Source organism: Bubalus kerabau, chromosome 1 (assembly GCF_029407905.1).
Source record: "Bubalus kerabau isolate K-KA32 ecotype Philippines breed swamp buffalo chromosome 1, PCC_UOA_SB_1v2, whole genome shotgun sequence".
Lineage (NCBI taxonomy): Eukaryota > Metazoa > Chordata > Mammalia > Artiodactyla > Bovidae > Bubalus > Bubalus kerabau.
Genome location: NC_073624.1, coordinates 36,221,898 through 36,246,929, shown reverse-complemented (window position 1 = coordinate 36,246,929; position 25,032 = coordinate 36,221,898). Strand labels below are relative to the sequence as shown.

The window sequence follows — 25,032 nt, the reverse complement described above, 5'->3', positions numbered from 1 at the left end:
TGCCTACCAAACTGATATTTGAAAAACAAAAAGGTTATAAATAGCCTCTTGAGTACTGTGTTTAGGAGATGCAAAAGGAACATGTGATTTAATTAATATTTTGTTTAAAAACCAGTGTACCTCTTAACTTTCTAATATCTGAACTTAACAGAGCTACTATTACTGATCTTTAGAAATTTTACTGGTATGGGACTCATTTATTTCTAAATAGTATTGCTGTTTATGTAACTAAAACAAACAGAATATTTCTCTGTCTATTACTGGAGTAGGATTTTATTGTTTATACATGGAAAAATAAACCAACATACAATCTATACATAAACTCCATCAATTTAAAGTGATTTTCACTGTTAAATGGGGGTTTTGTTAAGTTTACTTGAGTAATAAAATAAGATATCTTTCAAAGCTTTGGGGCTTTCTAGATCTAAAGAAGGAAAATGTGAGAGTTTAACCAACCGTACATTTAGTCAGCTACAGAGTTCCAAGGAGTCCTCCACACAGGACCACCCTCATTTTTGACACCAAATGCACGTTTGAGGATTTTCCAAAACCACACTCAGGTTTGAAAACTCTCTGGAAGTACTCACAGAACTCAGTGAAAGCTGTTATAGTCATGGTTACAGCTTATTACAGGGAAAAGATACAGCCAAGGAAAAGCAGTATATAAATGCTGAATCTGAGGCTAGGAGACCCAACCACAGAGCTTTCGTTGTCCTGCCCTCTGGAGGCAGGATGTATTACTCTCACAGCATTGACATGTGACAGTATGCATGGAGCATTGCCAAGTACAGAAACTCATTGAGCCTTTGGTGTCCAGAGTTTTTACTGGGATTTGATCACATACCTCTCGTGGGGCTGATAGTCCATGGACATCAGTGCTGGGCTAATACCTTCAGTGTCCAAGTAGTTTTGGAGGCAAAATTGATACCACATGACCCACGACTCCCATCATAGAATCACACTATTAGACTATTTTGTGCTTAGTCGCTCAGTTGTGTCTCACTCTTCGCGACCCCATGGACTAAAGCTCGCCAGGCTTCTCTGTGCATGGAATTTTCCAGGTAAGAATACTAGAGTGGGTTGTCATTTCTTCTTCCAGGGCATCTTCCCAACTCAGAAATCAAACCTGTGTCTCTTGGGTCTCCTGCATTGGCAGGCAGGTTCTTTACCACTAGCGCCACCTGAGAGGCCCCATGGCTAAATCCCTCAGGCAAACAAAGACATTCCTGTCCTACATGACATTTTCAGGCCCTAGAGATCACTTCCCTAATAGCCAAAGGCAAAGGCCCTCTCTGTGGGTGAAGTTAGCTGTTCATAAGGGCTGGGGTGGGTCGGGGTGGTGGGGAGGAGGAAAGAATACAAAAGGTACTTTATAGTTACTTCTTGAGGGCTCACTCTGTGTCAGGCAGTGTGTATGCATTGTTTCTTTTGATTCTTTGAATCTCATTAAAAAGTCACTAACGTCTTTGTTTTAAAGGCAAACTGGTATTTAGAAAGATTAGTGCCTTATCTAAAACCTTGTAAACAGTCAATGGTGGAAACAAGATTTGAACAGGTGTCATTGCAGTTCAGTCACTCAGTCCTGTCCAACTCTTTGTGACGCCATGGACTGCAGCACACCAGGCCTCCCTGTCCATCACCAACTTCCAGAGTTTACTCAAACTGATGTCCATTGAGTCAGTGATGCCATTCAACCATCTCAACCTCTTTCCTCCCCTCTCCTCTCACATTCAGTCTTTCCTAGTATCAGGGTCTCTTCACATGAGTCAGCTCTTCGCATCAGGTGGCCATAGTATTGGAGTCTCAGCTTCAACATCAGTCCTTCCAATGAATATTCAGGAATGGTTTCCTTTAGGATTGATTGGTTGGATCTCCTTGCAGTCCAAGGGACTCTCAAGAGTCTTCTCCAACACCATAGTTTATTGATTCTTCCATGGTCAGCTTTCTTTATAATCCAACTCTCACATCCATACATGACCACTGGAAAAACCATAGCCTTGACTAGATGCACCTTTGTTGGCAAAATAACGTCTCTGCTTTTTGTTTTGGTTGGTCATAATTTTTCTCCCAAGGGGTAAGCGTCTTTTAATTTCATGGCTGCAATTACCATCTGCAGTGATTTTGGAGCCCCCCAAAATAAAGTCTGACACTGTTCCCACTATTTCTCCATCTATTTGTCATGAAGTGATGGGATGGGATGCCATGATCTTAGTTTTCAGAATGTTGAGCTTTAAGCCAACTTTTTCACTCTCCTCTTTCATTTTCATCAAAGGGCTCTTTAGTTCTTCTTCACTTTCTTCCATAAGGGTGGTGTCATCTGTATATCTGAGGTTATTGATATTTCTCCTAGCAATCTTGATTCCATCTTGTGTTTCTTCCAGCCCAGCGTTTCTCATGATGTACTCTGCATATAAGTTAAATAAACAGGGTGACAATATACAACCTTGACGTACTCCTTTTCCTCTTTGGAACCAGTCTGTTGTTCCATGTCCAGTTCTAACTGTTGCTTCCTGACCTGCATACAGATTTCTCAAGAGGCAGGTCAGGTGGTCTGGTATTCCCATCTCTTTCAGAATCTTCCAGTTTATTGTGATCCACACAGTCAAAGGCTTTGGCATACTCAATAAAGCAGAAGTAGACGTTTTTCTGGAACTCTCTTGCTTTTTCAATGATCCAGTGGATGTTGGCAATTTGATCTCGGGCTTCTCTGCCTTTTCTAAATCCATCTTGAACATCTGGAAGTTCACAGTTCACATACTGCTGAAGCCTGGCTGGGAGAATTTTGAGCATTACTTTACTAGCATATGAGATGAGTGCAATTGTGCGGTAGTTTGAGCATTCTTTGGCATTGCCTTTCTTAGGGATTGGAATGAAAACTGACCTTTTCCAGTCCTGTGGCCACTGCTGAGTTTTCCAAATTTGCTGGCATATTGAGCACAGCACTTTCACAGCATCATCTTTTAGGATTTGAAATAGCTCAACTGGAATTCCATCACCTCCACTAGCTTTGTTTGTAGTGGTGCTTCCTAAGGCCCACTTGACTTCACATTCCAGGGCATCTGACTCGAGGTGAGGGATCACACCATCATGATTTTTTGGGTCATGAAGATCTTTTTTTGTATAGTTCTTCTGTGTATTCTTGCCACCTCTTCTTACTATCTTCTGCCTCCATTAAGTCCATACCATTCTGTCCTTTATTGAGCCCATCTTTGCATGAAATGTTCCCTTGGTATCTCTGATTTTCTTGAAGAGATCTCTAGTCTTTCCCATTCTATTGTTTTCCTCTATTTCTTTGCACTGATCACTGAGGAAGGCTTTCTTATCTCTCCTTGCTATTCTTTGAACTAGCATCTGCATTCAAATGGGTATATCTTTCCTTTTCTCCTTTGCTTTTCGCTTCTCTTCTTTTCACAGCTATTTGTAAGGCCTCCTTAGACAGCTATTTTGCTTTTTTGCATTTCTTTTTCTTGGGGATGGTCTTAGTCCCTGTCTCCTGTACAATGTCACAAACCTCCATCCATAGTTCTTGGCACTCTGTCTATCAGATCTAGTCCCTTAAGTCTATTTCTCACTTCCACTGTATAATCGTTAGGGATTTGATTTAGGTCATAATTGAATGGTCTAGTGGTTTTCCCTACTTTCTTCAATTTAGGTCTGAATTTGGCAATAAGGAGTTCATGATCCGAGCCACAGTCAGCTCCTGGTCTTGTTTTTGCTGACTGTATAGAGCTTTTCCATCTTTGGCTGGAAAGAATATAATCAATCTGATTTCAGTGTTGACCATCTGGTGATGTCCATGTGTAGAGTCTTCTCTTGTGTTGTTGGAACATGTGTCAGCATAAGTCTGATGTACATGATCTCAAACACTGGGTTGTATGGCCTCGACCGAAACCAGAGACAATAAGAATATGTAATGGAATAAGCATTTAGAAGGAGCTTCCCTGGTGACTCATGGTAAAAAATCCACCTGCCAATGCAGGAGTCACAGGAGACTCCGGTTCAATCCCTGGGTTGAGAATCCCCTGGAGGAGGAAATGGCAAGACACTCCAGTATTTTTGCCTGGGAGATCCCAGAACAGAGGAGACTGGCAAGCTATAGTCTGTGGGGTCAAAAAGAGTTGGCTGAGACTTAGCAACTAAACAACAACAACAAAGCATTTAGAAGCAATTATTTTTGAGAACTGAGTTTTCAGGATAAAGTTATCATTCAAACGTATATGAATATATGCATGCATAATTTCCCTGGTGGCTCAAACAGTAAAGGATCTGCCTGTAATGCAGGAGACCTGGGTTTGATTCCTGGGTTGGGAAGATCCCCTGGAGAAGGGAACAGCTTACCCGCTCCACTATTCTTGCCTGGAAAATTCCATGCACAGAGGAGCAGGGCAGGCTACAGTCCATGGGGTTGCAACAAGTCAGACAGGGCTGAGCGACTTTCACTTTCACTTTCACTTTCACTTTTTCAGTCACTCCATCATGTCTGACTCTTTGTAGCCCCATGGACCATAGCTCATCAGGCTTCTCTGTCCATAGGATTTTACAGGCTAGAATATTGGCCTGGGTTGCCATTTCCTCCTCCAGGGGATCTTCCTGACCAAGGGATCTAACCTGAGTCTCCTGCTTCTGCCTAGCTGGCAGGCAGATTCTTTAACCACTGAGGCACCCTGGAAGCCGTAAGAATATATGTTGTTGTTCAGTCACCAAGTTGTGTCCAACTCTTTGTGACCCCATGGACTCAGAGCATGTCAGGCTTCTGTGTTCCTCACCATCTCCCGGAGTTTGCCCAAGTTTATGTCCATTCAATCATCTCGTCCTCTGATACCCTCTTCTCCTTCTGTCCTCAATCTTTCCCAATCTCAGAGTCTTTTCCAGTGAGTCAGCTCTTCACATCAGGTGGCTAAAGTATTGGAACTTCAGCTTCAGTATCAGTCCTTCCAGTGAGTATTCAGGACTGATTTCCTTTGGGATTGACTGGGTTGATCTATTTGCAGTCCATGGGACTCTCAAGAATCTTCTCCAGCACCACAGTTCAAAAGCATCAATTCTTTGGCACTCAGCCTTCTTTATAGTCCAGCTCTCATGGATATATACATTCATACGTACATACATATATATGTATATATATGAAGTATGAATGCTCATTCATACTGCTACTTTAATAATATATACTGCTCATATACTCATAATGTTCTCATATATTGACATTTTAATAATATAGGATATAGAGGAAAAGGTTAGGTAGATAGATTGGTTGCTTTATTGAATTCATACCATCCAAGTGGATTCTAGTCACCACTGTATCATTAAATTCATTCAAACACATTTACGGGTATGCATTGTATCTCAGGTGCTGTGCTGGCCACCTGTGACCCAAAGATGATGATAAGGATGTTCCTGCCAACAAGGAGCTAGCGGTCCACAGGGGTAGGTAAACTGCTTGTTTTTTCTTATTTTGATTATTATCTGTTTTTAAAGCAGAATACAGAGCACTCAGTATGTAAGAAATATGTCGCATAGAAATTTTGCAAGCATTTGAAACTTTTTTTGGAGTGGATGGGCTAATGCTAAAGAAAGTTGCAATTTGGAGATTATTGTTCACGTAGCCAAATCAAATAATTAAGGTTCACTCTTTGGTAGATTCTATAATAATAGGATAGATTAAAAAGAAGCAAATGACTCTAGAAAAAACCAAAGCACTGAGATTTGTGTGTGTTACCTACTCATGGTAGTAAATGATGACAAATGAATCACGAGTAGTAACGAGGTACATTGCCTTTTTGCACTTAGAACCTTGACTACTCTGTTTTTCTATTGGTTACTTTAGTGCTAATTGTTATCTTTCATCTTCTCCTTCATTGATTTCTCCAATTGAACAAAGTGTATATTGGGATTAAAAATAGGACTCCTTATTAGTTAACATTGATGTTTGGCAAATATACATTTTTTTAAAGTAATTTTATTTGTTATAGTTTTAGTAGTCTATGCTTACAATAAGCCATGAAGTTTGCTGGGAGTAGTCCTGAAAAACTAAATACAGTAATTAGTAATTAGTACTAAATCTAAATAAGAAATATTATATTCTAATGATACTTTATATATTTCATAAGGTTACTGCAGAGGAATGGCATTAGAAAATAAAATAATAAATTTAAGCGAACTTGATGCCCAGTAGTTCATATTGATGCCTCACAACCCTAACAACAATATATTTGGGCATATTTAATAAATATATTAATATTCTATTTAGATTAAATATTGTAACTGCTGAGAGTGCATTTGTGATCATCTAAAAATGTAAGCAAACCAGGAAAGAACATGTCCTTTTTCTTAGCAATATCATTTTAATTTTTAAAAGCATTTAATTTCATAAACCATATCTATCATCTTTAGATAGATAAATGTTGTGGCAATTTTTTGAATGAACCTCTTGGTTCCCTAAAGAAATTATGGATACACTATAAATTTATAAATGAAAGGCCATTTATCAGAGTTATAAATATGAGTGGTTCCTGTGCTGATGCCCATGCAAACTTTAAGTGGTTTAATATCTATCAGCTTTTGTGTATACTTAGTTTGGTGAAAGAATATAGATATTGTCACACTTGCATGGTGTCATAACATTGGCAAAGTAGTGAGAATGACGTGCAGTATTTTTTGAATAGCGTGGCATTTCCTTGAATTACTGCTGGCAAGAGAACATAAATCAACCTTAATAATGGATATTCCAAAGATGTTTATTAATCTATTCATTTAATCTAAAATACTCACTCTTGGCATTTATAGAGCCAGTTCAAAGGAAGTGGTAAGTGCTGCTAAACCCCAGCAGTTACTTTGAGGGGCTCCATAGTTATGTCAGCTAAGTTTGGTTGAAATGAAGATCAAAATGCATGAAAATCTTTTCCTCCTGATCTATGCTATAGATATTTGCTTAAATGTATTTTCTTGTATGTGTGTAATCAGAATTTTGATTTGTTCCCTCATTGATGAAACTTACTACATGGCTCTCTACTTGAACCTTCGGTTTTTAAAATCTTGTTCCCCTTGTTCCCTCACTGTCTGTGTGTCTCTGTCTGTCTGTCTCTCTCTGTCTCTCTTTTTTTCCCTCTCCCTGTCTCTATCTCCTGAGAAGTAATCTTGCACTGTGCTAACTTTGACTGAAAAAGGACTGGAAAACTGACCGAATTCCTGTGTACCAAAATTAGAACTAGTATATGGCACGTATATGGTATATGACAATAGTTAGGTATATGACAATAGGTATATGACAGGTAGGATGAACAGAATGAAGAAGACAGAGCAGGGAATTTACCTTAGGTTGAAAAGGTCAGAAAAGGCCAGTAACATTTAAGTTGAAGAAATCAGCTATGCTAATATGTGGAGTAAGATGGTATGAATGTGCATGTGTGTGTGTTATTTATTCAAGTATAGAAAATCTATTTATAAATATGTTATCATACTTTCATAGTTAAAAAATCAATTATTGTATTTCCTAAAGAAATGAAAGAAAATATAGGCACAGAACTAACTTCTGGATTAAAATACTGTAAACAAGACTCATTTTTTCTCTATCTGAGCTCCCACTAGTGCAGCCCCAGCCTCTGGCTTCATTTGGTAGCAGGATGGTGGCAGCAGCATAGCTGCAGCTATAACATCCTCTCAGGCTTCAGATCAAACAGGAAAAAGAGAGACTTTTTCCCAGAAGACCTATCAAAATCTGTTTGTACTAATTCGCGTTGGTTAGATCACACAGTAATCCTGTGCATCTCTGTTGGGCTTCCCTGGTGGCTCAGGAGTAAAGAATCTGCTTGCAAATGGGGATCTTCCCAATCTGATCCCTGGATTGGGAAGATCCCCTGGAGAAGGAAATGACAACCACTCCAGTATTCTTGTTGGGAGAATCCCATGGACAGAGGAGCCTGCTGGGTTACAGTCCATGGGGTTACAGAGTCAGAAACGACTTAGCCTCTAAACAACATCATCATCTCTCTTGGAGGAGGAGATAGAGTCAGCTTCATCATTTTCCATGAATTAGCCATTAAGGTTGAATTACAGAGGAAAATGGGGTCCTGTTCACAGAAAGAGGGTGCATGGATGCTAGGTAGTCGAAAAGAATGATTGGCTGTAGGAGAAATCACAATGGTGTGTATATTTTACATATAATTCATATAATTACATGAAATTTTACATATAATTCCCAAAACCTATAGATTTAATAGCAATATATAGACTCCAGGTTAAGATATTCTGAAAGTGACATTGAATAAATACCTTTTAGAACCAAAGTGAAGTCGCTCAGTCATGTCCGCCTCTTAGTGACCCCATGGACTACAGCCCACCAGGCCCTCCGTCCATGGGATTTGCCAGGCAAGAGTACTGGAGTGGGGTGTCATTGCCTTCTCCGTTTAGAACCAAAGTACCCCCCAAAACCCAACATTGATATCCATAGCCGTATAGGAAAATTTGTTGTTTCTGGCATTTCCTGAATAAAGGAACAAAATTTAATTTTGTGTATACTCAGTTCAGTTCAGTCACTCAGTTGTGTCTGACTCTTTGCAACCCCATGAATTGCAGCACGCCAGGCCTCCCTGTCCATCACCAACTGGAGTTCACCCAACCTCATGTCCATTGAGTCGGTGATGCCATCCAGCCATCTCATCCTCTGTCGTCCCCTTCTCCTCCTGCCCCCAACCCCTCCCAGCATCAGTCTTTTCCAATGAGTCAACTCTTCACATGAGGTGGCCAAAGTACTGGAGTTTCAGCTTTAGCATCATTCCTTCCAAAGAACACCCAGGACTGATCTCCTTTAGAATGGACTGGTTGGATCTCCTTGCAGTCCAAGGGTCTCTCAAGAGTCTTCTCCAACACCACAGTTCAAAAGCATCAATTCTTCAGTGCTCAGCTTTCTTCACAGTCCAACTCTCACATCCATACATGACCACAGGAAAAACCATAGCCTTGACTAGACGGACCTTTGTCGGCAAAGTAATGTCGCTGCTTTTGAATATGCTATCTAGGTTGGTCATAACTTTCCTTCCAAGGAGTTAGCGTCTTTTAATTTCATGGCTGCAGTCACCATCTGCAGTGATTTTGGAGCCCTCAAAAATAAAGTCTGACACTGTTTCCACTGTTTCCCCATCTATTTCCCATGAAGTGATGGGACCAGATGCCATGATCTTCATTTTCTGAATGTTGAGCTTTAAGCCAACTTTTTCACTCTCCTCTTTCACTTTCATCAAGCGGGTTTTTAGTTCCTCTTCACTTTCTGCCATAAGTGTGGTGTCATCTGCATATCTGAGGTTATTGATATTTCTCCCAGCAATCTTGATTCCATCTTGTGCTTCTTCCAGCCCAGCATTTCTCATCCTTAGCTAATCGTTTAAATGATGTTTTCAAGTTAAAAATGGAAAAGAGGTTATATTTTCTTATTAGCTAAAGTGGGAATGTAGTAGATCAGCCTGAAGCTATTTCTTTAGCTCTTATTTTGTATAAGGAGAAGAGGAAAAGTCGTTTACTCAAGTTAAGAACTTCCTACTGGCAGTGTTAGGTTTCCATTAGAGAAAAAAGAACATTTTCAATGTTGAATCAACAATTTTTATTGTTTTAGGCGTCTTTGTTTATATGTTTCCTAAATCCTTTCAGTACAGTCAGTTCAGTTGAAAAATGTTAACCAGGTCTATGAAAGTAATTTGTAAAGGAAATTTTTTTTGATAATTGACCCCAAATCCTTTTCAGTTTCCGATTTCTTTTCTTTCTAGTCATATTTTTTAGAACATCTTGGTCAAGTGTCAGTTATTTCCTTAAAATTTATTTTATTAGAAAAATCTAGAGAGAACTGGTGGAAAATATAGGTAGGTCAATCATAGGACACACTAGTCCTTTAAAAATGCTTACATAATCATTGTCTACTTTTCATTAATATTGGGAAGAAAACAACTTGTTAGAATGCAGAGAACTACAGTGGCAGCCACCCAGATGGGAGACATAATTATGCTTTATTTTTACATAGTTTTCTCAGTGTATTGACAAGAAGAAGGGGTTAGCCTGGGATTTTAAAATTGCTTCACTGAGCACAGGAGTTTTTCTTCTCAAGTGAATCAAAAATAGGAAAGAATTCCGAGATCACCAGATAATTTTAGAGAATAAACATGTTAACTGAAGAAAAGTTCTCTGTCTTCCCTTTTGTCTCTTTACACAAGCAAAACCCTCTGAAGTTTGAACACCCTTCCTCATGAATGGATAAGCTTTTTAACTGAAATCTGCTTATGACTGAAGTGAGTTGTCACTGCTCCTTGTTAAGTTTAATACTCTCAGTCGTGAAGAAATGCATTATATTTTCCCCTACCAATTAATACTAGTGAAATACAGCTGTTTGGGAGGGTGCCCAGTTTTCAGAATCTTTCTACAAAGGCCATAGTGTATCTGCCTTTCCAGATTAGCATGTTATTTTTAAAACCCTTATCCTGGAAACCTCAGTTTACCATCAGTTCTTATTTCAATTCAGAAGCTTGTAGATCAGTTACCACTCTCTCTCTCTCTCTGTATGGTTTTTGTTTTGCTTTGCTTTCTAGATTATAACCTATCTACACAGTGTCAATTATCTGTGAACAGGAAACAGCAGGTAGTTCATTCAGTGAAAACTAGTTTATAGATTTTCTGGCTATACATTTGTCTCTGTTTTTCAGATTCAGTTTTCATTTTAATTATAGGGAAATTAGTCATTAATAGATTTGGAGAAATGAAATTTTTTTTCTAAAGGAATTAACATTTTTACATTTAATAAAAGTGTTACTCTTCCATTTTGGCTAAAACAAATCAATGGTTATTTTTAAGGTTGTGAGTTAAGGCAGGAAGAAAATATAACTCCTGTAATCCTTTCAAAAGACGGAAGATAGAGAAGCAAATTTCTGCAAGAGAAATTCAAATTGTGTTTTTCTTATATAATGTCCAATTCAGTTGTGTAGGTATAAAGTTTCAGGTAAGATTAAATACTTTTACAGATGTGAACAGTCAAAACATTCCATATTATTTATTTGAAGGGCTTTTTAGAGAGAAGGAATGGGGTTTAATTCAAGACCCTAAAGTATAGATATCTGTAGACTGCTTGTCTGAAGGGGATAAGCTAGGGAGTGAACAGAGGGAGAAAAATCTGCATACATATTTGCTTTTCACTTTGGGACTCTTGATTGCTTTCATCACTGATAGGAATTTTTCTCCAACTAGGAGTGAAAGAGACAAAGCAGGTAATCTACATGCTCTGTCTCAAGTTTTCTCAAAATGCCTGTAGATGAAAACATGTAAGACAACTGGTCAAATAGGGCCTGAAGTGTTCTCTGTTTATTTGTTGTAATTCCATTCTTTACTGAGAAGGAAATAAAAGAAAGCTTGAGGTTGATGACAGACTTGGTTTCTTGCCACGTTTCTAGCTCAGTTCATAGATGGCTCTCTACTTCAGAGAAGGTTAATATTTTCCAGAGATGTTCCATAGGTGTTCTAAATCATACTACAGACACCTGCTCCTTTATATGGATATGTTATCTGCCTAAGATGAATCAGAGTTGGTTGGGTTTTTTTTTTCTTTCTTTCTTTCTTTCTTTTTTTTTTAGTGTGCTTCCTTTCAAAAACCTCATTAATCTGAGTGTGCAGAATTTAGGGGGAAAGTCATGTTTTGCTAGTTGACACTGTTTAATGTAAATGATTTATGATTGTTCCTTATGTATACACAATAGGCACTTTATAAATTGGATTGTTCTAGGAGTAACACGATACATAAATGTTATTGCTATAAATTCTGAAGTTGGCTATATATTTTTGTATCATGTAACCAGCTGACTTATAAATGCTGACTATTCCAACCTGCACTTTCTACTCAATATTGTAAGTGGTGACTTGGGTAAGCCTTGCTGAGATATACACGGAGGCACTCAAACTGTGCAAGATCAGGACACCCTGGCATTTCTCCAGCGTGGCTTATGGCTATCTTCCAGGAGTGATGGCAGAAAAAAGAAGGAGTGAGAGGGGAAAGTGAAACCGTATGTAGCAAAAAAAAAAAGAGGCTAAATTATAACTAATTTTTGCCCAGTAAAATCAAGAAACAAGTGAGAGAGAGAAGGGGAAAAAGTAGAGCAAATAGCAGAACAGAATTAGTAAAACTAACTCAGAAAATTTAGGTAGACATCATTTCACAGGTAAATTTTTCAATATTTAGATAGTATTAGGTAAAGACAAAGGTAAGAATAGAATAGAAACTATTTGCATGTATATACTTTTGTAATAATATATTTATATGATGTGGTGGTACTAAGTGGTAAAGAACCTGCCTGCCAATGCAGGAGACATAAGAGACATCAATTTGATCCCTGGGTCGGGAAGATCTCCTGGAGGAGGGCATGGCAACCCACTCTAGTATTCTTGCCTGGAGAATCCCATGGACAGAGGAGCCTGGCTGGCTACAGTGCATAGGGTTGTACAAAGTTGGACATGACTGAAGTGACTTGGCACAATAGAATTAATAGTATTTAATTACATTTTTTGCATTTATGTGAGGAATGGAGTTTTGCAAATCATCTGGTTTTACTGGTGGAGCAGGACATTTTATTATGTGTATAATGCTGTTATATTAATAGCCCTTGTTTTTTCACCTTGATAACTTGCTGTGATTTTCTGAGATCCTAAAGAATTTGAAAAATGTCTCAGAATAATTGGTCATATTAGGTCCGACTAATTGCTAAATACCAAAGTCATCTAAATGCTGAGTTAGAAGGAAAGAGTAACACTCATATAACTGACCAGCCAGATTCATGGCAATTTTCTGCTACTCCTGGTTATTAATGCTACCTGATCACACAGTCCTGGCATCAGAGCTGATTTGAATTGTTCTATGCCCTCGTTTGTGTAAAGAAGAACTGGGCTGTGAAGAATTCTATTGTGTTGATAATGTCCATTCTGATAGTGATTTTCTAGTCCATTTCATAGGCTGTTTTGGCTGATTCCCTTTCTACATGCCCTCATAGGTATTAATGTCTACACGATTGATCTGGTTACCCATAAAGTCAGTCCAAATCAGCCTGTTACAGTAGCTGAAAATATTGATACAAGAGCAGTAATTTTAAAACCTAGAGGTTCCTCTCCTGCCCAAAAGGACTCAGTCTCATCAGGCAATCCCCAAGTGAAAGATTTTGAGACTTGAAACCACTGTGTATATGTGGGTGTGTGTGACTTGTAATAACAAACATGATTTATTTAGTTGTTACAGAGAAGGAAACGTTCTAATATGTTTCTCTCTAATCTCTGTAATATACTTTGAATTATCATACTTTCTGGAGCTATCCTGGTGCATGCATGGAAAGAATATACGTATGCACGTATCTCTATATTTGTAGGCACTATAGTCAAAACAACTTATTTGCCTAGCTGGCTTAGCTGCAAAGCTGACTTACCCTTACCCACCCACTAGCAAACTCCCTGGGGAAATAGGGCAGAAAGGTCAGATAGAAGCAGTAAAGCCAATGATCTTTTACCAAAAAAAGTTCTTGTAAGAAGTTCTTGGTGCCACCGTTCACCTTCTGGAAGGGAGATCACTTCATCCCCTGCCCATCCCTACGTCATCAGGGGTAGTCTTGGACTCATTGGAGAGGAAAGCCTGTGTCTGCCGTGCTGCTGCTGTATACTCAGGTAAGCCAGATTGAAACCCCAAAGAGACTGCTGTACAGACAAGCCTAGGGGATGATGCTATTGCTGATAGAAGGCTTTATAAACCTCAGTTAACTTATCCTGTAGACTTTCACCACCAATGAAAAGTCTGCATTTTCTTACAGGAGCTTAAATTTAAATGCAAACTTTTCTGATTTAAATATGCACACACAGATGTAAAAATCAGAAAAACGCCATCACTTTTTATAAGTTACAGAATGTTATAATAACTATCATTTACTGAGGACTTTTCGTTTTGCCAGATTTTGTTCTTGATCTTTGCATGTAGTATCTAATTTAAGCTTCCTAAGTACCTCGTGAAGTAGGTACTCGCATACTCATTTTTCAGCTGAGGGAATTGAGAGAAATTGAGTAACTTACTATGACTCAACAGCTTGTAAGAGGTGGCGCCAATTTTTAAACCCAGGTGGAGTAACCCCATGGCTGAAGCACATACTCTCCTAGGTTTATTTGTAGGCAGTATGCAGTGCTTTGTGCATGAGACGAATGCAAGGTGACCATCATTATTAGGAAATAAAATTTGAGTGTTTTCCCTTGTACTCATGGTCACTATGTATCTCTCTCAGACACTGTTGTGACCCATAGCAAACCTTATTTGAGACAGCTGCTCAAACCAAGGATAATACTTTATGGTCATAGAAGAGAGAGGAATGTATTGATTAATATGAGGATCTGCCCCAAAGACCTTGCTTTCACTGTTACTGCCGTAAACGGGGAGCTAATGAACCATAGATGTTAGCATGTCATCAGTGTCTTGCAGTTTTGTCATCCTGGGTAGCCACCATCAAGAAGGACAAAGTGCCCTCTATGAATATGTATTTAGTACTAGATATGGCAATTTATTCTTTTGAAGAGCACTTTATCATTTTGGTTTTGATAAATAGGCAAGCAATAATCAGTAGTTAGGAGTTTCGGGCTAAAATGGATGCCATTATTAATGATTTAACAACTTTTCCTGTGAATTCCATGTGTGTCCCTGGACTGGATCATGATACCCAGTGCTACATATATTCAGCTTTTAGCAAAGCTCTTGTACTATGCCTTTGGTTGTCAGAAGGACGCTAGTTACTAATTTCCAAAGTCGAATATGTAAAATAAAGTCATTGTACAAAAAACCTAGGAGACTGCATAGGTTAGAACATTTGTTTAAACTAATATAGAATTAGCTTTTTCAGTTCCAGCTCCCTCGTTCCTATCTATATTTGCCTTGCTAATAAGACCTTACTTATTCCTGTTCAGTTACTTTATGTCATAATACTGTTTCATTTTGGATTTTTTTCTTTATGATTTGAGTAGACGTTCCTACTTACATAGAGAGCTTCTATGATGATAATAAAACATAAAGGCTGTTCAGTAAATAAGGATGATGACAATAGGAAAATTTAACCCAAACTGGCAAAATAGCACAAAATTCTATTACATTTTGAAATCTGGTCTTTACAGATATTTTTCTCTGCCTGAAACATGCGTGCCAATTCTATTTATATAAGGGAATAGTGACATCCTGTGTGTGCTAGACTAATTGCCTCTGTAATTAACCTATTTCAGAAGGAAGTTACCTAGAAATAAAATGTCATTGAGCATTGAAAGAAACTATTTTATTTTAAAGCAAAGCTCTAACTTTACCAAAAGATGTGGACAAAACAAAAAGAATCTGTCTTTCTCCTCTTATTTTTTTAACATCCTCTTTCTTCTCTTTTTTCTCTTCCTTCTTTTTCTTGTCCTTGCAATTCTACTAGTTCTCTCTATTTTTCACTCTCCTACTTTTGTTTTTCATATTATATGTTATAAAGATCTAGTGTTATTATGAGTAAATATTTTTAAAATGAAATTGAGGAAAGATGTAAGTGTGGTAAAAAGAGATGGTCCTTCTGTTTCAATGTCTTTCAGATGTCTTTTTTGGTCAAGGGTAGGATATGCATAGAATCATTTTGGTGTTTTAGAGATTGAGGACAAAAATTTTAGCCTTTTTTTAATCCCTTGATCAAATATATGAATTAAATTTAGAAAAGGGTTTTGGAGTATGGCAAAAACGGAATTTCTTTTGACTCTTAAAACCAGAAGAAATTACTGGAAGGCAATATATTATAATAGAAAGAGTGCAATTTTGGGGATCAGAATTATTCATATCTCACCCCAGATGTATTGGTAAGGAAGAACAAGAAGAGTAATTTTCCCCAAAGTACTCTTTCTAGCATTTTAAAGGGTAGTATATTAATATGTTGCCAAGACACTTGAGAAAACAGTGGGAGAAGACAAGACAAGAGGCACGTAGGAGAAATTAGTCAAAAAATCCTATTGCATATGTCCTAACTTACCCATGAAACCCGTGCAAGACCCAGTTCTCAGAGCTTCGCCCCCACCAGCCTCATGCATAATTTGCCACCTTATAATCACAATGGCATTTTTGAATCAGACGTTTAAGACTTTATCATGAGATAGCAAATGCTATAATTTGTATATTTTTTCAAGCCAGGTAACTAAGTTTGAATTTTGCATGTGATACTAACTCGAAAGTGCTAAGTTATGACCACTACTGAGAAGAATTTTCTTGTGAAATATTTGTGAATTTTAAGCCAAAATAAACACAATCACTGCATTATATAACGAGTGCTGAGCAAAGAATATAAATGATTTGTTGGAGTTTCAGAGCAGGGTGGACTTGGATTCCTCAACTTTCAGAGTAATCTTTCAGTGCCTCAATTTCTTTATCTGTGATGTGGGGATAAAATTTCTCTTTTATAAGGTAATTGTGGGGCTTTAGTGAAGAAATATTCATGTAGCACCGTGTGTTTTGCTTATAAATAAATGCTTAATGAATAGTAGCTAATATTTCAGGTAACTTTTGATAAAGCAAAATGATTTGGATACCAAATAGTTTATTGTAAAATAATTTAATCTCATCTGGTGAAGCTATTCTGCAAGTGGATTTTCTGAGTAACTTATCTTTACATTTTTATAATCTTTACTATAGTAACCTTTCACTTCTATGGATAATTTATACTAGCAATAACTGGATTACAATTCTTGGAAGATGGTGCAAGGCTATTTTTGAAAGTATTATTTCTTGGGAAAAATATGAAGCAAAGAGGAGAAAGAAACACTGCAGAGAGATTTACTCACCTCTGTGATTAATCCTGTAATCACTGAAGGTGGTCATATTGCAAAAGAGGGGCCTTGTAAGTAAAAGGAAGCCTGTCAGCTCTACAAAAATTGTCATTTGGTCATAGTTGTTTTGGCAATTGTGCTAATTATATATGGTATCTATGATCATTGGAGTGTCCAGCAACTTTACACAAGTCTTCTGTCTTATTGGTGATCTTCAATAAGATAGGGAATTAATATCAATCAGAAATTCAGAAAATCTTCCTTAGAAGATTCAGATTCACTCACTATTTATTATCACAGGATGACCCACTTACCCATTCAACAGATATTCATTGGGAACACATTACTTGTAGCCTACTGGGTTCTTGAAAATACATTCATGAACAGACTAGACAAAACACAAGGCCTCACAGATTTTATGGCCTAACAGACAACATACATAACGACAACAGCAACAAAAACACAAGGAATTACAGTAAAATATGTAAGTCTTGTAGAGGAAATTTTTTGATCTTTTAGGGAGACTGTATTGTGAATTTCTCAGTGTGGGTGGTGGGGGCAGGGCTGCTTTCTTCGTTCTTTGATTTCCATCACATTTTATTTCTAGCTCTACTTGGAAATAGTTTCCACCTGTGTTCTACTTACTTACAAGTGTGGCATCTCTTCTAGACTGCAAGTATCTTAGGAACCAGACAGGAGATGTGGGATTGTCCTCAGCATCTTTCAGAGAATATATACTTGAGCACTGCATAGAGTAGGTACTGGATAAATGCAGTTAAAAGAATGAAGCAAATAAAAAGTCTTAGAGGTTAACTTCTATTATTCTTTTTGTTTCAAATTCTTGAATATTTCACCTTGAAATTTCTTCTTCATGTTAATGGTGATGAAAAAGAGGTAAATAACCAATTGAAAATCTTTTTCTCTCCTTTAATGCCTCCCTCTTAGTTACTATTCTCTCAAAATTTAATCTACAACAGCCACCTCTGGAAGAAGTTAATTATTAATTTGTAAGGTTTTCAAAGTTTGCTGAACAGAAAAATCTAGTTGCCCCATACAAATAATAATGGCAGAAGCTTCTATTATTTGTGGTCGGGCATGTTTTGGGGATGTCAGAAGCCTGATCAGCCTTCTTTCTATCACTGGACCTGGCAAGAGAATTAGTGTTAAATCAGTGTTAGGTTAATGAGTACCTAGTTTTAAAAAGTTGAAACTCTTGGTTGGTTCTGAGAAAGAAACCTTTAACCAGGTTCAGGATCCATTTGCCCTTGCTTAAGTGAAAGCGCTCTAAAAAATAAAACTGAACCCTGCCAGCTTTTAAAAAGTAGGAAGATAATCAGCCCCTTACAGAGATCCAACCCATAGCTTAGGAAAATTCACTATTAAAAATGATAAAGGAAAGGATTTCGGCGAAAAGACGGAAGCTCTTGCATATTCTTCTGGAAGGAAGGGAGCTTCACTGAGATTGAGAGACCTGCAAGCTGGGGTGTAATTTAGTAAGCTGACAGGAGGAGTGAAGTATCTCCTCAATATCTGTGTTTGGCAGGAGAGATGAATGCATACATCAGGAAACAATGTTTAAGTGTTTTATTTCCTTATTTCAGCCTGTCAAACTGTCAGTATAGTTAATGGCCACCAAGAGAGAAGGAGAGAGAGAGGGAGGAGGAGGAACAGTGAGAAACAAAGGTACTATGGAATCTGAAGAGAAAGAAACCAGGAAAGCATTTGCATGTTTCTGGGCATAATGGTCAGTCAGACGAAAATAGCTCACCATATTCATCTCTCTACTAAAGCCAGATGTGCCAGTCCCTACCTACTATCCCCACGCCCTTTTCACGCGATCCTCCAAGTCCTGTGTAATTGCTTCACTTAACTTTGATTTTTATGACTCCTTTCACCAAAGTCTAGGATGATTATCAATACCTAAGGGATTGTTTTCTGTTATACTGGTTGTCGCTGTTGAATTTTGCTCAGTTTTCCAAATACTATCATTTGTATTGTTTATAAAATCTGGTATTCATGAATGTTCATTCTTGCCTATAGAATATCCCTTTTTTATACTTTTGAGTGTTTTATAATCCTCAAAGAATAAATTGGACCTGATTTGGCCCTACTGTATCTTTATTAAAAGAAAAAAAAACTCAAACACTTAAAGTAAAATACCAAAATTAGACATTTACTCTTAGGAGTATTGAACTATTTTAAGCTTCTAGAAGAGTCTTAATACAGCCAAGGGATTATTATTTTATAAAAGGGAGATATTTATATTGGATCATTTTTTGTACTGGAACTAATTTATTTTTCCACAGAAATGAAGAAGCCTCTTATCATTCACATGTACCTCAAAATGAATTTAAAATCTTGGAGTTCACTCCAGTGACGAATACTTTTCATAATGAACACTTTTAGTTGCCTTACTAAACTGGAAGCATTTACTTAGGGGAAAAAAGCAATTTGTTTTTTAAATATCTTATAAATGTTTTTTTAAATATCTTATAAATATCCATTTGTTTTTTTTAAATCTTATAAAATGGCCTAAGGAAAGCTGGTGTATGTACGTGTGCTAAGCTGCTTCATTCATGTCCTACTCTTTGTGACCCCATGAACTATAGCCCGTCCGGTTCCTCTGTTCATGGGATTTTCCCCACAAGAACAATGGAGTGAGTTGCCATGCCCTCCTCCAGGGGATCTTCATGACTCAGAGATTGCACTGGTGTCTCTTGTGTCTCCTGCATTGGCAGGTGAGTTCTTTATCACTAGCGCCACCTGAGAAGCCCCAAGGAGAGCTGGTATGGGATACCTGGTATATTTATGGGGTACTGCTGCTAAGTCACTTCAGTCGTGTCCGACTGTGTGACCCCATAGACGGCAGCCCACCAGGCTCCCCCGTCCCTGGGATTCTCCAGGCAAGAACACTGGAGTGGGTTGCCAAACTGAATCTGGTCAATCATCAAGTCACTTGGAAGGCATTTAAAAGTACAGACCCTTGGGTCACTTCAGGTTGACTGGAAAAGCTCAGGAGTGGGGGACAAGCGTGTGTGTGTATAAGATTCTTCCCCTGCTCCCAACTCCCACCGGCCTGGTGATGGGGGCTGTCAGCCAGGCTAGGAGCCACACTGTCCCTGTCAGAGGAAGAAAGCTTCTCTGGTTCTCACTAGACTTCTGGCTGCTTTCTAACATTATCATTCACTCACTGAGTACATTGCAAGCTTTGAGGGACCATGTTTTTTGACTGATACCGTTTATTAATATATGGTCTTTTCCAGCTTAAAAGTCCTGTAACTTCATTACATGAATGAAGCTTTTAAAAATTTTAAGCTTAAAAACCAAATTAAAATAACAGACATAGAGTTATTAGTTTTTATTTTTAAAGTTAATAAAAGTAAGCAAACAATACTTTTCCTCAATGGCCCAGCAGTAAAGAATCTGCCTGCAATGCAGGAGCTCCAGGAGACGCAGGTTCAATACCTGGGGTGGGAAGATCCACTGGAGGAGGAAATGGCAACCCACTTCAGGATTCTTGCCTGAAAAACCCCATGGGCAGAGGAGCCTGGTGGGCTACAGTCTATGGTGTTGCAGAGAGTCGAACACAACTGAGTGACTAAGCACACATACTCACAAGCAAACAATAAGACAAAGTCAGAGATTCTCCTCTCTCACCCTGAGTTTGATTTATGAGTTTTTGATTAGACCTTTGTTTTCATGATATCAATCATGAAAAAAAAAATCCTCTGTGTCCTTTAGACCTTCTAAGGCAAGACTGAACTCTTCTTCATCCACCCAAACTTGATTCTTCACTGATGCTCCTCATCTTAACAAATGACACCATCCACATCTTGTTGTGTTAGCCAGACACCAAGAGTCACCCTCCCTCTTACTTTGGATATCCTAGGTTAATTTTATGCCTAATTGTTCATTCATCAGCTTCTTTTTATTAATATGTCCACCACCATCCATCCTGGGCCAAGATGCCATCTTTCTTGGTTCTGCAGTAACCTCCCAGTTGAGAATCTTCCTTCACCATTCTTGCCACCTTGTGTTCTAGTCGGTACTCAGTACCTGCAAAGAGATTAAAAATGTAAATACAGTTGTAAGTCTTCCCTTGTGCAGCCCTATCAATGGCTTTCTATTGTGCTTAGGATAAAGACCACAATTTTACACTGGCCTGCAAGGCTCTATATGATCTATTCTATCCTTCTCTTCCTTACTTTCTGCACTCTTAACAGAATGGCCATCCTTCATTTTCATACCCATGGTGCTCTCCCTTCTCATCTTTGGGTCATTGAGTTTCCTTTTTCTATCTGTTTATGAAGCTCTTCACTTCTGACTCGTATTTTTCAGATCAGCTAAAATGACATTTGCTGAGGAGTGTATTTTCTGATGTTCCAGATATGATCATTCTGTCTGTTATATGCTTGTATAGAATAATTCACTTACTTTGGATATCCTAAGCTTGGGTATCCTAAATGTTTTCTCAGAACATCTTTACAGTTTATAATTGATTTTTTAAAATTTAATTTAATTTAATTTTTTAACTTTACAATATTGTATTAGTTTTGCCATACATCAACATGCATCTGCCACAGGTGTACACGTGTTCCCCATCCTGAACCCTCTTCCCTCCTCCCTCCCCGTACCATCCCTCTGGGTCGTCCCAGTGCACCAGCCCCATTAATACAATGGTTTGGCTAATTTTATTTTCATCTGTGAGACTGTAGACTTGATAAGAGTAAGGACCTTGACTATTTTGTTCACCGCTGATTTCCTAACTTGCTGAACAGTGTGTAGCAGGTAGTACGTTCTTAAGAAATATTTGTTGTGTAAAAGAATAAATGAATCCACAGGAGAAAAGCGTTTACTTATGCAAAAGCACTTACCCTCTTCCCATATACACTCTTTCCAGTTCTACAGGTATATGTAGAGCATTATCATTTTTCTTAAAATGTTCCTTTCCACAGTAAGGCATGATAATCTCTCAGCCTGCCACCATATCTCACTCTCTGTTCCAGCAATATCTCAAGGCCTGGCTTCAACCCTTTTCTCTACTCTCCTGAGATCAAAGAGGATGCTAATGGTAAAAAATCTGCATATCAATTCAGGAAGCATAAGAGATTCTGATTCAGTCCCTCAGTCCGGAAGATATGCTGGAGGAGGGCATGAAAACCCACTCCAGAATTCTTGCCTGGAGAATCCCATGGACAGAGGAGCTTGTCAGACTACAGTCCATAGGATCAGGGGTCAGATATGACTAAAGTGACTTAGCACGCTGATGCTAAGTCACTTCAGTCGTGTCCAACTCTGTGTGATCCCATAGACAGCAGCCCACCAGGCTCCCCTGTCCCTGGGATTCTCCAGGCAAGAACACTGGAGTGGGTTGCCATTTCCTTCTCCAATGCATGAAAGTGAAAAGAGAAAGTGAAGTTGCTCAGTCGTGTCTGACTGTTGATGACCCCATGGACTGCAGCCTGCCAGGCTCCCCTGTCCATGGGATTTTCCAGGCAAGAGTACTGGAGTAGGGTGCCATTGCCTTCTCCGAAAGTGACTTAGCATGCATGAGGTCAAAGAGGAGTGTAAAAGCAGTTGCTTTAGGTTTTGCTGCATTCTTGAGATGAGGTCTAAAATTGTGCATAGCATGGGTGCAAGAAATATGGGCAGAGAAGAAGCCCCCCCAGTTTCTTCACTGAAAATGAAGACTCCATTTTCTGGGCTCCTCTGTTTATTCAAGTAAAGCTCCACAGAGGGTGCACGAATCTCTGATTTAATGTGGTGAATCAGACTGTCAGATTCCTGTCTTGGCACATATAACCTGTCCACCCAGGTTATTGGAGGACAGCTGTTGGAGAAGATTTAAGACCTGGAGTTCAATTAAGGCAGGGTATTTATTATTGTCTGCTTTTCAAGGATAACATGTTCTCTATAAAGTGTGTTTGGAGACAGTGGAGCCCCTGTCATGTGCCTCATATGTTTGAGAGTTCTCTGTCACCCACCTCTGGCTGTGCCCCTCACCCCTGGGTGAATGAGACATCCACTAAGCCCAGGGGTGAAGGGCACAGCCAGACGTGGGTGAAGGAGAACTCTCGAACATATGACTAAAATCAGTAAAGTAGAGCCTTGATTTTTTTTTTAGGATTTTCCCTCACATCTAGTCAGCACCAAGCCATCGATACTGGGATATTTGTTCTAAAGAGAAAGCTCATGGCAATGTTCCACATCCTGAGCAGGAACTAGTTATTATGGCTCCACCAGAGCTCAGTCTGTTTTTCACATTTATTTTTAGAGAATTAAGGGCTGATTTTGTTTCAGTATATGTTTTTCATCATATAATTAATATATATTATTTTTTCCAGAATTTTTGAGGGTGAGGTGGAGAGAACTTATTCTAATTATTGAGAGGAAGTATTAGCAGCATAAGTAGGCATAGTTAGAATTTACTGTCCCAGGAACACCTGCCAATTCATTGCAGTCCTAGGTGAACACAATCTCAGCGATGCTACTAGGGAAAATCACCAAGGAGCAAAGGGTGGGACTTCTTAGCTTTAAGATGATGAAACAGTTTCGTTCAACAGGCAGCTCTTTTTCCGTAAGCCAACAGCTTTCTCTTTCACAGTAGCTTCAGAATCTTTTTGCAAAGTTGAAAGAGCTGTAATTTTAATGTAACTGTTATATTCAAGACATTAATGACCCAAATCACCGAAAATAACCATGGTAACAGGTGAGAAATCAAAGATAGTTAATTTAATTGCCACAGAAAGAAAATAAGTGCAAATAATCTATAATTCTTCATTCCCAATATGTACATGTTATTTGCTTACTGCATTAATTACCCAGTAGTTAGACAGAAATTATCTACTTGTTGCTCTGTAACTCCCCATTGCATTCATGTAATGGTTTTCCCTCTAATAACTAATCATTATAATTTCTTACCTCAGCAGTTTAGGCTGCTTTGAACTGGGTAACATGTTCATTCAGTTGACATTAGCAATTTTTAATAACAATAAAAATGATACTTTAAGTATAGTGGAAAGAAATTAAGCAGTTCTTTCAACCTAGTTACCAAAAGGCCACTCTTATTCAGTGCTTCTCTATAAACTGCTAATGATCTGGGACTACTTCTTAGACAGAAAGACTTCAAGATATCTCTCAATCTCTTAACTCTTTTCTAGGAGTTGCGGGAATATTCCCACACAGAACCCCGCTCAGAAGTGTGGACAATTTGTGGAATCCTAGCCAGGGGCATACTTAGGATCACTGCCAGGGATATTAACTCTTAGGTGGTATGTCTTTTTTTTTTTTTTTTTTTTTTTTTAGGTGGTATGTCTTTTATGTGGTAAATCTTTTGCTTGACCTGGGGATACAATGGTAATTAAAACAAGAATAGAGATACAGATTGTAAAGCAGGAAATCATGACTTAATGAGCAAGTTTATAAATTTTTAGATTTCATTTAGTTCATACCCTATAAACGATATAATAGATGCTGTTTAAATTTCATGACTCTGTACAAGGATCTTCTAATTGAACAATGTAGGGGATAATCAGTTGTATAATAAAAAATAATATCTATGGTCTCTTGAATGCCTTCCACGTCCCAGATATGGTCATTTAATATTCACTCAAATATGTAGCCCAACTCCATAAGAGATTCTTTTATTTCCATTTTTGCATGAGGAAATTAGGGTTAAGTAGTTAACTAAAAGTTGTCTGAGTAAGTGAGTGAAAGAATAGACCCCTCTCCAGGTTTGACTGAACTAAATTCTAAGGCTTCTGCAGAAAAAATAATTGAGAACCATTTCAGCTCTACATTCAAAGCTACTCCTCGCCGAACAGAGTATTCAAGTTTAATCGACTCTGCTTTCTATTTTAATGATAAAATATACCAGAAACATTTCAGAAAGAATCTATCACATCTTTTAGATCAACATCTTAATCTTCTTTGGCAATTATATCTCAAAAACTGTCTCAGTAAGAAATTTAAAACGTGAATAAATTTTAAAAAGTAGATATATGCTAGAAAGGAAGTTTGGAGTCACCTCACATCCATTAAGAAGACTACTATAAAAAAAAAAAACCCAGAAAATAATGTGCCAGCAAAGCTGTAGAGAAATTGGAATGTTTATGGGTATGTAAAATGGTATCAGATCAGATCAGATCAGTCGCTCAGTCGTGTCCGACTCTTTGCAACCCCATGAATCGCAGCACGCCAGGCCTCCCTGTCCAT

At 38.2% G+C, this 25,032-nt stretch overlaps 1 protein-coding gene across 12 annotated transcripts in view; it reads left to right on the top strand.

The window, feature by feature from the left end:
- The window catches only part of SOX5 (SRY-box transcription factor 5), a 1,162,090-nt gene that overhangs the window by 206,335 nt on the left and 930,723 nt on the right, over nt 1-25,032 (top strand). For 10 of the 12 annotated variants that reach the window (XR_008711737.1, XR_008711736.1, XR_008711735.1 and 7 more), the window contains exon 3: nt 5,348-5,424. The exons of the other annotated variants lie outside the window; for them this stretch is intronic. The gene's annotated coding sequence lies outside the window, so the exon portion shown is untranslated. The remainder of the gene's footprint in view (nt 1-5,347; nt 5,425-25,032) is intronic. 12 annotated transcript variants of the gene reach the window in all.